The sequence below is a fragment of the Marmota marmota genome, unplaced genomic scaffold, assembly GCF_001458135.2.
Source record: "Marmota marmota marmota unplaced genomic scaffold, marMar, whole genome shotgun sequence".
NCBI classification, from domain to species: Eukaryota; Metazoa; Chordata; class Mammalia; order Rodentia; family Sciuridae; genus Marmota; species Marmota marmota.
In genome coordinates, this window is record NW_026000229.1 from 31,844,662 (window position 1) to 31,860,484 (window position 15,823).

The 15,823-nt window shown below is 39.7% G+C and overlaps 1 protein-coding gene across 3 annotated transcripts in view; it reads right to left on the reverse strand.

Annotated features, from left to right (window-relative positions):
- Sema6d (semaphorin 6D) overlaps positions 1-15,823 on the reverse strand; it is a 583,228-nt gene that overhangs the window by 175,856 nt on the left and 391,549 nt on the right. For all 3 annotated transcript variants that reach the window (XM_048793841.1, XM_048793842.1, XM_048793844.1), the window contains one exon: positions 2,022-2,053. The gene's annotated coding sequence lies outside the window, so the exon portion shown is untranslated. The remainder of the gene's footprint in view (positions 1-2,021; positions 2,054-15,823) is intronic.

Below are 15,823 nucleotides of genomic sequence, written 5' to 3' on the forward strand. Positions count from 1 at the left end.
ACTGGCTGATGCTTCAGCATGAATTTTTTCAAGACCAAGTTGGCCCATATGCTTGCAAAGATGGGAGAAAAACTAAAGGGATAATAAAACTACTCAAGGCACAAATTAAACATTAGGAAAACCAAGGCTGGGGATGTAGCTCAGTGGTAGAGCACTTGTCTAGCATGCAGAAGGCCCTGGGTTCAATCCCTGGCACAACAAAAATAAAAGTAAACAACATGGTTCTATATACTTTGCACAAAACAGGAAGCATAGAAACAATAAACCAGGAAATGAAAATAGGGCATTTTAAGGAATACCATTTCAACTGCAAGAAAAGAAAATTATCAGAGGAGAGTAGGTTTCATAATAACCTGAACTTTGGTGTTGAGAATCTACATTGATTTCTGCATTTAGAAATAAGAAAGTGACTAATAAATGCAAAATAAAAGTTGGCCATTATTCAATCTCTTCCCACTCCCCCCACCAATACTATGTATTTTTATAAGCAACAGTATTTCTTAAAATCCACAATCACAAACCTTATCCCAAATCCTGGATTTAGCCAGACAGCTTTGCAGTGTTTCTGACTCAGTAGAGTTGGTTATCCCATTTAATTGGATTGATGGCGACAACTGTAATTACCTTACATGAGATTGCCTGTAATGTAATTATGCTTCCTTCATCAACGTAAGCTGGACTTGTGGAATACATACAGAAGCAGCCTCCAATTACTGAGGGTTAAGAAGAGCATCATATCACCTCACGAATTATGTTTGTTACTGTATAGAATTTTTAAACTATGTAGGCAGCAGAAGAAATTATTTCTCTGAACAGGGCTTCTGATCCAAAGACATTCCTGTTTAGAACTAGACCATAGAGTGAGATGCTACATTGCAGAGTTGTATTTTTAATTAAATGAAAAATACATTTGAAGGACTCAATGAAGAGTAGCAATAATAAATCTGGTATTTTCTCCTTGCTTTGTTACTGCTTTTTGTTTTAAAGAAGACATTTTAACAAACATATACAATACACAGTAAAATTTAAATCAAACTTAGTTTCTAAAAGTAACAGAGTGAGTAAAAGAAGGTAATGTAAAAATACTAGCCTTCAATTGTAGACAGAGTCATAATTAATACCTAAGAAGCCAGATGCTCTACAACAATGATGTCTCTCTCTATTTTCCAATTAACACATGAGGAACTTTAAAATTTTCAATTGGAAGCCCAGCCTCTAAACAGGACAAGTCTGCCAAACGCACTGCAAACACATGTAGTTTAGGGAAATGGCACATACTGAAAATGCACCCCAATCTTATTAGCTTTGGCATTGCTCTCATTAAAAATAGGCTGCTTATGGGTTTTTCCTTCTGAAGCACATGAAACATAGAACTTGGAAATGTGCCCTTTCGAAAAACTTGTTCCTGCATTCACAAACCAGATGGTGCACATCAAATGCATCCTGATTTTCTAATGAAATATAAAAGGATTCCTATTGTGTTCTTTAATATGATTAACACATCTTCAATTGCTGGTTTCTACAGATACTCCTGGAAAGTTAAACAACTGGACTAATGCTGTCCTGCTGAGTTGAGCGGGAAGCCTCACCAAGGCTGAAGAATCAGGGCTATGCTGAGGGGCACTCTGCTTTTTAGTTCTTCCAAAATAGGCTTTAGTAGAGGTGTGAGGCCCTGCCACAGCTGCTCACAAAGAAACTGTCTTCTGTCTTTGAATATCAGAGACAAAGAGTCTGCTGTCTCATAAAAGGGCTAATCAAGCAAGAAAATGAGAGACTCACTCTCTCTTCTCTCCCTCTGTCTCCCTCTTTCTGTGCGTCTCTTTCTCTTCCATTCCCCAACTCCTCTGCCATCTAGTTTAGTATTTAATCAAGCCATATTTATAGAATGCTGTCATAACCAACACCAACCAACACAAGACACCATTTGAACAACTCACTCATATACAGTAAAAGCATATCTAAAGTCAATGCATTATTCTGGATTTTGCCAACAAATTGGTCGATAGTATAATGTTGCTTACCTTGGAGAAGATGGGTTTGTCTTGTCAAAAACCTAAAAAGAGAAGAGAGAAGAAAAATGTGTTAATTTTCTATGACTTCTGACCTTTGAAATCATAATACAGTATTAAACATAGCTGTGGCGTGCCTAATAATTTAGTAAATCAGCTTGTCATTCTTTAAGTCTAGTATTTCTTGCTTGAAATAATAGAATGGTTTAAGTCAAGTTGGAGTTTAACAAATGTGTCCAGTGGAGGAAAAGCAGCTACTGCTAGCCTTGAGTTAAAACCGGTTATAGCCCAGACACTGTGGAAATGGAACACTTTTTTTTTTGAGACAAAACAAAGCAAAAGCCTTCTGACAACTTGAGGATCTCTGGTCAGCTATGTCTTATTTACCTCCTTTTGTAGATGAGAGAAACATTTGTACAGACACACCCGGTTTCATGAACTGCAGCATCTTATCTCATTTTCTCCATGAACTTCTCTAATGTAACATTCTGGAAAAGTAACATTACCCCCAGGATCAGGTCATATAACACCCAGGACCTAGCAATAGCAAGTTGGAAGCCTCACATCCTACAAAATGAATCCATTATTCCATGGATCCTGTAGGCCCAAGTCTGAAAGAAGAGACTTTAAGCAACACTAGGGAAAAGCTGTTGCTGAGTTAGGTATCCAGTTAAGCCAAATGCTATGCCTTGCTCCTGGTTTGTTTTGCAGAAGCATTTATATGTGTATGCTCCAATTTAGACTACAAAGATTTAATTAAAAATAACATCACTACCCCCAAGTGATGCTATGGTTGATCAATACTCCAGGATTTGTAAAGAATTTCCCCAAAGGCTACACAATATCCAGGGACCTGAAAGCTTTCCCTCTGAAAGGTGAAAGGCTGCTTCTCTTTTTGGTGTTTTGCCAATTAAAAAACAAGTACTTAGCAAACAGCTACCAAATCCATCAAAAGGTTAGGATTCTTTTTATTTTAGTGCTCTTTCTTAATGGGCAAAGATTGATTGATTGGTTCACCTAGAACATTCTTAGCCTTGGGCAGAAACAGAACTTTGTACACATCAGTGGACTGGATTTAAAGTAAAAGAAAATCAACAATTAAGAATACAGCAGACTTCAAAAGTGGAAGAAAATACGAAAAGCAAGATCTGAAAGTATATTAAAATTCTTTTATTTATTTTAAACCAAATGGCCATGTTATAAATTGTATTGAGCTATTGTGTGTACTGGCTCTTTATCTTGGTTGGAAATGTACACATGCTATGATCTCTAAATTCAATTTATACAGGGAACATAGGCATCATCTATATTTCTCCAAGTCTCCATATATTATTTGACCAAAAAAAAAAAAAATATTAAGGCAAATCTTTCCCCTAATAAATCCCTAATCTCTGTCTGCCCCTGCCCCACCCATTTTCTTCCCGCCCCATTGATTTTGTAACTTCATTTGAGGGGGGGACAAAAACAAAAAAAAAACAACTTTTTTAAGTAGAAACTTTGTTTACCTTTCAAGCAGGACAAGAGGTAAAAGAGAGAAGCAGTTAATTCCTTGCCTCTAGCTAGAATAAAGTGAAAGGAACTATTTAACTGCCTATGATATCAATCCGCTTTTACTTTCATCTTTTCTCTGACCCTTCTCTGGTATTCATTGTCAACTGAAAGTAATGGGCCCCCAGCACCATGATCTTAGGGGGAGTGGTATTTAAATTTCAGTATACCAGAGAATCCAACTGAGAGCTTATTTAAAATGCAGATTCCTGGACTCTAGACCAGCTCTAGGAAATCTGAGTCTCCAGCAAGTTAGTGCCCTGGTGTGCTCATTTTCAATGTTCCCCACCTGGTTGTGTGGTTCCAAGACCCCACCTGGTTGTGTGGTTCCAAGACCACATTCGGAGAGACACAGACTTCACAAGATATAAGTTATATCAGACTATGCAAAAGTCAAGAAAGGAGTGAAAAGGTATATAGAAAGGGGTGCAGGGGCACATGGAATCTCAGCTGCTCTGGTGGCTGAGGCAGGGGGATCTTGAGTTTGAGGTCAGCCTGGCAATATAGTGAGAACCTGTCTAAATAAATTTAAAAAAAGAAAAGATATTTTAAGTTGATATCCCATCTCAGAATACAGTACTCAGTAGTTAAATATGAAGAGAATAGTGCTTAATATGTAAGTACAATCTCTTTATTATTTGTAGATTTTTTCCTTTATGATTTCCATACAGATAGCTGACCTGCCGTAAGCACTATTTTGCCTTGGTAATCTATAAATCACTGAAAAAGAGAGAAAATTTAGGTGATACAGACTAATTAATGTGGCCCTCATTTACTATTTAATTCTAGGTGAGTTGTAGAATCCTTAAAATTTATAGCTGGAAGAACTTCAGAAAAAATTCAGTCCCATCTTTTCATTTTTTTCAAGTGAAGAAGCTTTCATGCAGAGAGATGAACTAACTTTAGGATTATTTTATAAATGGGGATGATCTAAAAGATTAATGGAAAGTTTTAGCCATGAGCTTGAATAATTCCCAGGTGCCTGCTTAATATTTCTCCCCTTTCTAGCTCAGATGGAAATATCCACAAAGAGAACTATGTAAGTAAATACAATTAATCATAATCAATCATGTACTGTCTTGAATTTGCCTAGAACCAAAATATTGAAATGGACACATGGAATCCTGCTGGTTCTAATTTTCTACCAATTCACGAAATAGTTCAACTTTGCTAGGGACAGAACAAACCTTTCAACCTGCAATTATGATTACTGATATATAAAAGGCATCAAAGTGTCCAAACATGTGCCATGAAGTCCTTGAGGATGGAGTAGCCTTTTCCAGTTCACACAGAGTCTGAACAAATGATAATGAATGTATTATCATTTTCTTTGTAACAGCCTCAGGAATCTCCCTCATCTATAAATGCTGGGCTTGGAATCTCTATTTAACAGAACAACACCATTAAGCTAAAATGAGGGGACTGGTTTAAAGATGCTGACTTCCAATTTAAAACATGTATAAGAATATTTTAAAAATAATCATCTCTTTATCATTATTTACTGCAAAGAAAAAAAATTAACACTAAAGCATAGAAAGCATATAATTTCAAAATAAATATAACTCTTAAATTTAAAAAAAGTCAGCTTAGTAAAATGCCACATTGTTTTCCAAATTGTTATAGATTCGTAATTACTTGGTCATGGATGGGCACCAGTCTGCACAGAGTGCCCTTTGGAAATCTCTGTTCTGATGTTCTTCCAAGCTTATTTTCTGGGCAGCATTTTCCAGGGAGGATTTCATATGACACTTACCCCATGATTTTTCCTGGTTCTAAGACAGAGGGTGAGTGGTGGAAATTGAGTATAATCACCCTTCAGAGATTTATATTTATAGAATGGCAGTTATCAAGAATATAAGTAACAATAAATGTTGGCGAGGATGCGGGAAAAAAGACACACTCATGTTGCTGGTAGGACTGCAAACTGATGCAACCACTCTGAAAAGCAGTATAGAGATTCCTCAGAAAACTTGGAATGGAACAACCTTTGACCCAGGTATCCCACTCCTCCACATACACCCAAAGGACATGAAATTGGCATTGCACAGCCACATCAATGTTTAGAGCAGCTCAGTTCACAATAGCTAAACTATGGAACCAACCTAGGTGAGGTGCCCTTCAACAGATGAATGAATAAAGAAAATGTGGTATATGTACACACTGGAATATTATTCAGCCATAAAGAAAAATGAAATTATGGCATTTACTAGTAAATGGATGGAACTGGAAACTCTCATGCTAAGTGAAATTAACCAATCCCCAAAATCCAAGGGCCAATTGTTCTCCTTGATATGCAGATGCTAGCACAAAGTAAGCAGGGGAGGGAAGAATAGAAGTTCATTGGATTAGACAAAGGGGAATGAAGGGAAGGGAGGGGGAATAGGAATAGGAAAGAGAGTAGAATGAATTAGACATAACTTTCTTATATTCATATATGAATACACAACCAGTGTAACTCCAGGTCATGTTCAACCATAAGAGTGGGATCTAATTAGAATAAGTTATATTCCATGTATGTTAATAGGTCAAAATATATTGTACTATCCTGTATATCTAAAAAGAACAAATAAAAACAGAAATAAATAAAAATATTACCTTTAATTCATCTATCATTTACAAGAGTTATTTATACCAGGAAAAATGTTTTTGCACATAGTACCTGTTAACATTCTGCATACCTCATGTTCTGTATAAAGTATTCTATGGCTTTTCCTAAGTTATCTCCATTTCCTGAGCTGCCAGTTAGTTAATTAGTCTACCATTCTCCCACTTCCCCATAGTAACCTTGTAGGAATTTTTGACCAACTCTCAGGAAATATTACTGATGTGCATATGAAGTGAGGCTAACATTGCAGACCATGGGCTAAAAGGCCAGTCCAGAATAAAGCCATGAGAGGAAAGGGCTTTAACAGGGAGGTCTTGTCCACCCACCCCATCAGAGCAAACCACGTCTTCTAGGTTTTCTCTCTTCTTGATTATTTTGGTAGGTTCAGGGGCATATAAGGAGGTCTAAATAATAGTAGTTTAAATAGGATAATGTCTGTATCTCTATGAGATACATAGTTATGTACAAAGACCCCAAGCAGTGGTTCTTAAAATGTGATCAGCATCAGCATCATCTGGGAACTTATTAAAAGTGCAGAACTTCCCTACACCTACTGAAGCAGAGGCTCACCAAGCCCCCACCCAACTCCAGGTCATTCTGATGCTAAATTTTCAGAGCCACTAGTCTAGAGGTGGTCCAGGCTTTATAAAGATGGGAACTGTGCTCCAAGAGGCCATCCAGGAACCCAGACTCCTTCTCGCTTGTTGCTCTTGTCATTTAAACTCTAGAATATTTTACCTGTGCAAATGACCCCAAATAATGTGCCACCACATGTGATCAGTACAACCCCTGTGTTCTCTTTCTCAGAAAAAAATTCCCCAAACCAGACTCATCTTATTTCCTCAGCTCTAAGCCTACTTTAGGCCTTCACTAAACTCTCTACAGACTGCTTAAGAGTCTCCTGTCTGTCCTCCCCTCTCCAATCTAGCCACCCAACCTGACTAGTCAGGTGGTCTTTTCTTGTTCAATGTACTTTTTATTTCTTTCATACCAGACCATTATGGGAAAGCTAAAACTGTAATAAAGGACATGGGGTCTTCTAATACCTGGCACCAATATTTCTCCTCTTTTATTTCTCAGTTCCTCACCAGGACATCTTCTGGATTCCAGCCACAGTAAACACTGTTACCACAACCCTCACCCTTCCTGGCCTCTGTACCTTTGCACACACACTATCACCCTTGCTTGGAAAGCTTGTGTCTTCTATATGCAAACTGTTTTAGTCAGTTTTTTCACTGCTATGACTTAAAGACCCAAACAGAACAACTGCAGAGGAGGAAAGAGTTATTTGGGGGCTTAGAGTTTCAGAGGTTTTAGTCCTTAGAAGACTAGCTTCATTCTCAGGGCTCATGGTGAGGCAGAACATCATGGCAGAGGGAAGCAGCTCACATGATGATCAGAAAGCTGAGTGACACTACTTGCCAGAATCAAATATATACCCCAAACCCACACCCCAATTCCCATCTCCTCCAACCACATCCCACCACTTCAGTCACCACTCAGTTAATCCCATCAGGGTATTAATTCACTGATTGTGTTAAGACTCTCACAACCCAATCATTTCTCCTCTGAACCTTCTTGCATTGTCTCACATGTGAGCTTTTAGGGGACACCACACATCCAAACTGTAACACAAACACACCCATGCTCTCAGGTATACTTTTCACTTCCAATCTTTTCACTGGATAAGCACCTGCTCGTCCTTTGAAACCTCACCTCAACACCACTTCTGTGGGGCTTTTCTCAATGTCCTCAAACATGGTTACTTCTTTCCTTGTGCTTCCATTCTGCCTACTCTGGAACACTCACCACACTGTATTATAATGTTCTCTGCATAATTCTGTCTCCCTCCTCAGACCAGGAGCTTCTTGGACGTGGCCCTCCTACATAGGCAACGAATGTCAAATGCCCACTGAATGCTGGCAATATTATATCCTAAGGTATCAGGCCTGGAGCAAAGCCAATATCTGATGGGTATCCAATAGTGTCTGATTTAGAGCTTGAACATATGAGTATTTTATATAAATTCTCTCTAGGTTGTTGTGATTATCATTAACCACCTACTTACAATATATTTGTAGGTGTCCCTGGGAAGCACACGTGGCAAATTATAGGTATGAACATCCTGGGTCCACTTATTTCAGAAATTTGAGATTAGTTTCAGAATGAGTACTGGCCTTTCAGGTGAAAAGAAGGAAAAAAGGGAAAGTATGGGGGTGGAAGGACCTGGCACCAGGGCAAAAGAAAGGAACTTTCTACTCACAAAGCAAGAAATGTATTTGTATCTAGGGAAGTCAGGCAAAATGAGTGATTTCTGCTCTACAGAGAGGAAAACACCACCCTGCAGAGTTTGTGAACCTTAATGCACATGTCCCTCTTACTGAGCAGGGGATGTGGATTATGTTGTCTGTGTGTGGGTGAATTAAAATCCCCTTAGGTATTGTTTACTGTGGTGCCACTTCACCTTAAAAGCTTCTCCTTTAATTTTTTGAAAGAAGGGAGAAGGTCCTGATGGCTAAAGCTTTTCTCTTGGTTATTAAAAAAAAAAAAAAAAAAAAAAAAAAAAANATGAGCAATCAAGGGACACTCCCTCAAAAAAAAAAAAAAAAAAAAAAAAAAAATTGAAGTCTTTCCAGGCAATTGTCCAAATCTAAAAGCTCAAGCTAAAAATCTTCATTTTCAGAAATTTTCATGTAATTCTCTATTTGGATTGAGGGAATAGATCCTTTCTCGACTAATCATGGAACAAAGAGTAATGAATGCTTCTGAAATCCCAGACAAAATTAAAGTTAAGGACACTTTGCAGAGATGAGTGGCGCTGCCGGGACTATCAGAAAGGGGCAAAAGGGCAAGTCCATCTTTTTTTGATCCACACTGTGCCAAGACCTAGCTTTGCTAATTCCATCAGTGAATATATTATGGAAGGTTATGTTCATTATGGTTCTTTTTCACTAATACGAGAAGAAAAACAATTAATGTGATTGCTAATATTGTTACTTTTCATAATGAACCAAGCTATGTACATATGCAGTTAATGATGAATAATCATTGGAAATAAAGCATTATGGATTACAGTTACAATTTGTCAATTATAGAGCTATCTTACAATGCAAATCAAAAATGCACAATCTTTTCATAATTTTCATGAAGGGCCCTTCTAGATGCAAATTTTTATTTATGTAATTTCATAGGATATAATTTAACATTGTCTCCGTCTCCTAACCAAGAGGTTTGTTGTAAACACCATTTAGCTTGCAATTACCATACAGTTAAGTGACTAATCACAGAAACTCACTCCATGATCATTGACAAAAATGGCCACATTTAACATAGCTGAAATTAACACTGAGGAAAATGGGTCTTTCTCTTACCTACACCTAGCCAATCCATCATAGCAAAATGGCCTGATCCTGACTACAATCTGGGATGAGAAACAATTAATCTATGCTGTGGGAGTCAGAAAAACACTCGTACCTTGGATCCTATTTCCCTTCTCCAAGTATACCTAGTTGCCATGAAAGGGAATGTGGGAGAAATGGGTCACAGAAAGAAAACAAAGCATTCACCAGGAATGTCTGGATGAGACGGTTGAACTCTTTTTCACATTTTCCTTCCCTACTAGCCCTTCTCTGGTGGCCCACCAAATATGAAGATATTGATTTTTAATGAAATGTACTATGAAACAGTGATTATATTTCCCCAGCTTCCATTATCTTGATTTCACAAATAACATCTAGTTCAGTGTCTACTGGAGTCTTAGATTTGGGCTGGAAAATTTAGGAAATGTCAGCAAGCATGTCATTAACAGCAGGAAACAACTGTTCCCCTGGATTTCACTCCAAACCCCTTCCCAAAGTTTATCATTTGGTACTGACAGATGTTAGGGTCTTGGTGTGTGTTAGTTAGGGTCTTGGTGTGTGTTACTGTAGTTAGTTCTCTTTCCCACCCCCACTGTGACTCTTCACAACATCACTTGCTCTGAGTCCTCTCTTCTATCACAACAGTGCTAGCAGATAATGTTGCTTCTTAAGACACAGGGATACCAAATGCCTAAACACAGGAATTTCCTCAACCTCCTACAGTTTCTGTACCCACCAGATGCCATTCTTCCTCCACCCATCCCCACCCATTTCTTTCCTGATACAACAGTAGATTTTTCTCTTGTACCTAAAGCTAGATCCTTTTTCTAGATTCTGTATCCTAGCCTGTCAGAGCTCTTCTTTCACTGTGTACTTTGAAGGGTCAATCAAAAGAAGGGCTGTCCTTTCCATGTGGGTCTCCTGGAATGCTTGCTCTCAGGGAAGCCAGTGCCATATAAATAAGACCAACATTCCTAGCTATGTGGAGAGGCTGCCTGACCAGGTCCTAGCTGGTTCCCCCCCCACACACACACATCTATTTTGTTATTGGTCCATTATTGTTGTACATAATGGTGAGACTTGTTACAGATTTATATACAATGTAACAGTGTAATTTGGCCAATATTATCCCCACTATTTCTCCATTCCCTGCTCTTCTTCCTGCCCATAGCTCCTTTCTTTTACTCTACTGATCTTATTTCAGTTTTCATGAGATTCCCTTCCCCCTTCTTTTCTTTCTTCTTCTCTAGCTTCCACTTATGAGAGAAAACATAAGACCCTTGACTTTCTGAGTTTGACTTATTTTGCTTATTAACTTAATGTTCTCAAGTTCCATCCTTTTCCTGCAAATGACAGGATTTCCTTCTTCTATATGGTTGAGAACTCCATTGTGTAAATATACACCACATTTTCTTTATCCATTAGTGGACACCTAGGCTGGGTTCTATAGTTTGGCTATTGAATCGGGGTGCTATGAACATGGGTACACATGTATCACTATAGTATGATGATTTTAATTCTTTAGAGTAAATAACATGAAGTGATATAACTGAGTCATAGGGTGATTCTATTCCTATTCTTTTGAGGAATCTCCACACTGATTTTCATAGTAGTTTTTAGTTAGTTTGCCTATTTACCAATTGAGTGTTTTCTTAACCTTTATTTTCTTTATTTTTATGTGGTGCTGAGGATTGAACTCAGCACCTCACACGTGCCAGGCAAGTATTCTACCACTGAGCTACAACCCCAGTGCTGGTGTTAAGCTTTTTTTTTTTTTTTTGAGTTCTTTTTATATTCTGGATATTAATCCTCTGTCAGAAGAGTAGCTAGCAAAAGTTTCCTCCCATTATCTACATTCTCTTTTCCCATTCCTAATTGTTTCCTTTGCTGTGCAGAAGTTTTTTGGTTTGATATCATCCATTTATTAACTCTTGGCCTCATTTCCTGAGTTATAAAGTTCCTACTGAGATCGTCTCTGCCTGTGCCTGTATGCTGGTGTATTGACCCTATGCTTTCTTCTACATAGTTACATAGATTCTAGTCTAATTCTTAGGCCTTTGATCCATTTGAGTTGACTTTTGTGCAGGGTGAAAGATAAGGATCTAGTCTCACTCTTCTACATATGGCTAACCAGTTTTCTCAGCACCATTTGTTTAAAAGTCTGCTTTTTTCTCCATTGTATGTTTTTAGGTCCTGAGTATTAATAATATCCCAGGCAATGGTTCTGCCATGTGAAGAGGACCCCAGGACATACAATCCAACACAGGCTTTTGTGAATCATGCATTCATTCATTGTAATTTGTGAATTTGAATGTTTGTGTCCTTCTAAAGTTTATGTTAAAACTTAATCCCTAATATATCAGTTTTAAGAGGTAGGCCTTTAGAATGATTAGATTCTGAGGGCTCCATACTCATGAATGGAATGAGAGCCCTATTTAAGGGTGTGAGGGAGTCAGTCCCTTTTGTCCTTCTGTCACTTCCTCCATGAGAGGGTGCAGCAACAAGGAGCCATCTCTGGGGCAAGACCTCACGAGGCAGTGAATCTACGTGATATCTAAGGCCAGATAATTCCTTGTTGTGAGGCTTGGGATTTCCTGCCTCAAGAAATACATTTCTACTGTTTATGAATTAACCAGTTTAAAGAATTTCATTACAGCAACAGGAACAGATTAAGACAGTATTCCAATCCCAATCAAGATCTGACTGCAACTGCCTGTGAGATCCTATATTTGTTTTTAGGGCTGCAATACAAAATGCCACAAATTAGGCACCTTAATGAAAGCAGGGTTTTAGTCCATCACAGTTTTGGAGGTTGAAACTCTAAAATCAAGGTGCCTGTGAGGCCCTGCTCCCTCTTCAATTCCAAGGAGAATTCTTCTTGGGTTTTCCTAGCTTCTGGTGGCAGCAATCGACTCTGGCACTACTTGGATTAAAGCTGCCTCACTCCAGTCTCCGTATCGATCATCACCTGCTCCAGTTTGACCTCATCTTGACTAATTACACCTATATAGACCTTTCTTTCTTTCTTTCCTTCCTTCCTTCCTTCCTTCCTTCCTTCCTTCCTTCCTCCCNTCTTTCTTTCTTTCTTTCTTTCTTTCTTTCTTTCTTTCTTTCTTTCTTTCTTTCTTTCTTTCTTTCTTTCTTTCTTTCTTTCTTTCTTTCTTCCTAAATAAGAGCCCATTTTGAGGAATTGAAGGTTAGGACTTCAACATCTTTTTGAAGGACACAATTCAGCTCCTATTAGATTCCTCCTCCCCCATTTCCCCCATACCCCATCTAGAACCTCCCAGCTGAACTCAGTGTTGAGGTCCAGAAGCCCTCAATAACAATAAGTAGAGAGTTTAGGCTGCTAAGTCTTAGGGTATGTTGACCCCTAGCAATAGATAACAAAAATGCCTTTCTTTACTCAAATCTCCTCAATCTACTGCAATCTGTTTCCTGTGGACATACCCTCTTGACACCAGTCTTTCAAGGTCATCTGTGGCTCCCATGGTATTCAATCGTAAGGACACAGTTGCAGCTCTAGGAAGGTGCCTTAGCCTGCAAATCTACTCATGTCCCTCCCTGAAGTCCACTGATACTACCAAAGAAACAGGTATGTAAGAAGAAATCCATCAAATGTGTGAGAAACCAAGAAGGAGGACATGAACATACTAGAAACTTGAAGTATATCTTTAAGATAGAAAGCATATAGAATTAGATTCAAAGAGGAAACCAAAACTCAGTCATAGAACCACAATTCAAAGCCAGAAGGGACTGGAGTAGGACAAGGCGTTGTCAGAGGATCAGAATCAGCCTCTCTTCCTCGCCATGCTCCCCTACCTCCAAGAGCACCTGGAGGAGACATGTACCCTCACCTACAACTGCTAGAAAAAACTGACACAGCATGGGACAGAAAGCCACAAAAATGCTTCCTGTCCAATTCCCCTTTCCTGCCACCACAACCTGGAGGACCAGGGTGTAGGGGAGGTGGTGTCACTACTATCCAGTCACCCACACCCCTGAAGGAAGCCTGCCCAGAGGGCTCCCTCAAGTGACTCATCCTGCCTACCATCCACCAGTCAACCACTGATGGCTCAGGGCTGCCTAGAAATGGCAGAATAAAACAGACCTTTACTCCAGGGTTTCTCAGCCCCAGAACTATTTATATGGCCAAGTAGTTCCTTGTTATGGGGTCTGTCTTATGCCTTGTTGGGTGTTTTAACACTATCCTTAGCCACGACCCACTAGAGGCCATTCCTGTGTCTCCCTATCTGATTGTGATGGCAAAGATGCCTCCAGACCCTTTCAAATATTCCTTGGGGAGAAACTACCCCTGGGTGAGCACCAGGGGTGTTAATTCATGGCTATCAAATCCTCTCTTGGGCTCTTCATTTGTTACTTGGAGACATAAAACTTAATCCTCTAGGAAATGCTCATTGTGTCTAAGTGTAGCTGCATTCTAAATCCCTACTCCCACTCTTCCAGGGACTTCATTTTTTTTTCCTTCATAGACAGAGCCACAACAGAGGCTCAGACTCTGAGATAACATCCAGATGGCCAGTCTTCAGCCGACTGCAACTGCAAATGCCTGCAAAGGAGGCTGTGTGCAGTTTCAGATTTGTGATTTGTATTTTCAGTTCTTGTGTTCACTCAGAACTTCTCCCTGGGTAATGACTCTGTACTAAGTTTGAGAAGGATGGCTTACTGAGGAGGAAAGGCAGGAGTGGGTAGCTGGAAGGTTGATACCAAGGAGTCAACTCTGCTGAAGTTCATGGAGGGGGCAAACTACTCTTTGATGGATAGGGAAGACAGGTGAAAATTCTGTTCTCTGGATGAAAAGTGGCCTTACTGGAATTTCATCTGAGTTAATCACCACCACCCTCCCCAAAAAGGAAAGGGCCCCTGGGAAAAGTGAGCCTCACCTTTTGGGAGGTGCCCCCCCACATGAAAGGCAGGGTAGGAGAAAATCATGGACAGTCAGAGGGTAGATCATTGGGATCAGGGCTGAAGTTCTTTGAGTGATCCTTTGGGTGGACCAGTCCTCACTAGAAAGACGAGGAGTGTGTATTAAAGTTGTTAGACATGGAAAAAAGGCCTCTTAGTTGTCTTTCCACAGGCAGCAGGGATGTTCTTCCTTAGACACCCATTATCTTTCCTCTGTGTTTTTCTATGGAAGTAGATGTGCAAACACATGATCCTCCCAGCCAGAATTTCCAGATGGATCATCTGAGTAAATCAGTGTCATCAGCTCAACTCACAGGTAGCTACAAGAGCAAGCTCACCTGCCAAGCAAAAGGAGCAGGGAAAGGCGATTCGGCATTCTGAAATTTACCTAGTGGTACTTCATTTTAAAATAAAAGAAGCCTGTATTGCTCTAGAGTCAGCAAAATTTAACCCCACCACCAGTTTTTGTAAATAAAGTTTTATTGGAACACAACTCTACTCAAATTGCCCTTACTCTTCACAAATACAGAGCAGAATAGTTGTGACAGAGACCATATGGCTCACAAAGCTTAAAATATCTGCTACCTTGCCCTTTAAGAAAAAGTTTGCTGACACTGGCTCTGGAGTACACATACAGGTGCCTGTTTTCTTAAGTGCTAAAGCTATGTATACCTGGGCAATGTGCAAACTCAGTTTTTGTAGCAGATATATTGGATCCGGGGTTTCTTAGTTTTCTAATGAATGCTACTTTTCAAAGAGGGTGGAAACGCTGACAGCTGGAACTGGAGGGTTCAAATGAGTGGACATGGGTGGAGTCAGGTCAGTTGAGACAGGGAATGCTTAAATAGAGGAAGTGACGGTGAGGTGATGGGCTTTGGAAACTCTGGACAGCAAGTGACGGGCGGTTGTGAGGCAGGTGGGAGGAAGTCTTGTCTCCCAGGCCTCCCCACTCCTGGCTGGCTTGCCTTCTTCCCTCTCCTCCTTTTCTGTACCCTGAGGCTCTTTCAGCCACCAGGAAGAGCCTTCCTCCCAGGGATGGGTGGCCTTTCCAGGAATGCCAAAGCCACTCTCTTCTCTTTCCTCAAACCCAGATCCCCTGGAGACTGGAGCCTCCAGCCTACCCTGTTGGCAGCCTTCCCTGCTCACTGGAGGCACCCTGGGGAGAAAAGAGTGAACACAAACACAAGCAGATCTTGTACAAAACCTGTCAAATTTCATTTTGAAAATCTCACCCTGCACTGAAATACATTTCTAGCGCAAAACAAGTAGCAAAACAGAGTTTTCGTTACAGATTGACAGCTACAGGGTTGGGGGGCTTGTGAATGCATCTGTTCTACAGGATTTTTTTTTTTTTTTTTGTAGAAGAAAATTCATTT